The following is a 1440-nucleotide window of genomic DNA, read 5'->3' on the forward strand; positions in this document are numbered from 1 at the left end:
CTCCTTAGGGTATATTCTTGGTGTTTAAACGCCAGGATGCTGCTTGTTTCTGGTGTTCAACGCCATATCCATGCTCTGTTCTGGCGTTGAACGCCAGCCAGATGCTCCTTACTGGCGTTTAAACGCCAGTAAGTCCTTCCTTCAGGGTGTGATTTTTCTTCTGCTATTTTTGATTCTGTTTTTAATTTTAATATTTTTTTCGTGACTCCACATGATCATAAACCTAATAAAACATAAAAGAACAATGAAAATAAAATAAACTTAGATGAATAAAAATTGGGTTGCCTCCCAATAAGCGCTTCTTTAATGTCAATAGCTTGACAGTGGGCTCTCATGGAGCCTCACAGGTGATCAGGTCAATGTTGTAGACTCCCAACACCAAACTTAGAGTTTGGATGTGGGGATTCAACACCAAACTTAGAGTTTGGTATGGCCTCTCAACACCAAACTTAGAGTTTGATTATGGGGGCTTTGTTTGACTCTGTATTGAGAGAAGCTTTTCATGCTTCCTCTCCATTGTTAAAGAAGAAGATCATTGAGCCTTAAATAGAAGGTAGTCCCCATTCAATTGAAGGACTAATTCTCCTCTGTTAACATCTATCACAGCTCCTGCTGTGGCTAGGAAAGGTCTTCCAAGGATGATGCATTCATCCTCCTCCTTCATAGTGTCTAAGATTATGAAATCAGCAGGGATGTAAAGGCCTTCAACCTTTACCAACACGTCCTCTACCAATCCATAAGCTTGTCTTACTGACTTGTCTGCCAATTGTAATGAGAATAAGGCAGGCTGTACCTCAATAATCCCCAGTTTCTCCATTACAGAGAATGGCATAAGATTTATGCCTGACCCTAGGTCACACAGAGCCTTGTCAAAGGTCATGGTGCCTATGGTACAGGGTATTAAGAATTGGCCAGGATCTTGTCTCTTTTGAGGTAAAGTTTGCTGAACCTATGTATCTAGTTCACTAATGAGCAAGGGAGGTTCACATTCCCAAGTCTCATTACCAAACAACTTGGTATTCAGCTTTATGATGGTTCCTAGATATTGAGCAACTTGCTCTCCAGTTACATCTTCATCCTCTTCAGAGGAAGAATAGTCTTCAGAGCTCATGAATGGCAGAAAGAGGTTTAATGGGATCTCTATGGTTTCTATATGAGCCTCAGATTCCTTTAGGTCCTCAATAGGGAACTCCTTCTTGCTTGAGAGACATCCCATGAGGTCTTCCTCATTGGGATTCATGTCCTCTCCTTCCTTTCTAGGTTCGGCCATATTGATTATATCAATGGCCTTGCACTCTCTTTTTGGATTTTCTTCAGTATTGCTTGGGAGAGTACTAGGAGGAGTTTCAGTGACATTCTTGCTCAGCTGGCCCACTTGTGCCTCCAAATTTCTGATGGAGGACCTTGTTTCACTCATGAAACTTAAAGTGGCCTTAGACA

This window comes from Arachis duranensis, chromosome 3 (assembly GCF_000817695.3).
Source record: "Arachis duranensis cultivar V14167 chromosome 3, aradu.V14167.gnm2.J7QH, whole genome shotgun sequence".
Classification (NCBI taxonomy): Eukaryota; Viridiplantae; Streptophyta; class Magnoliopsida; order Fabales; family Fabaceae; genus Arachis; species Arachis duranensis.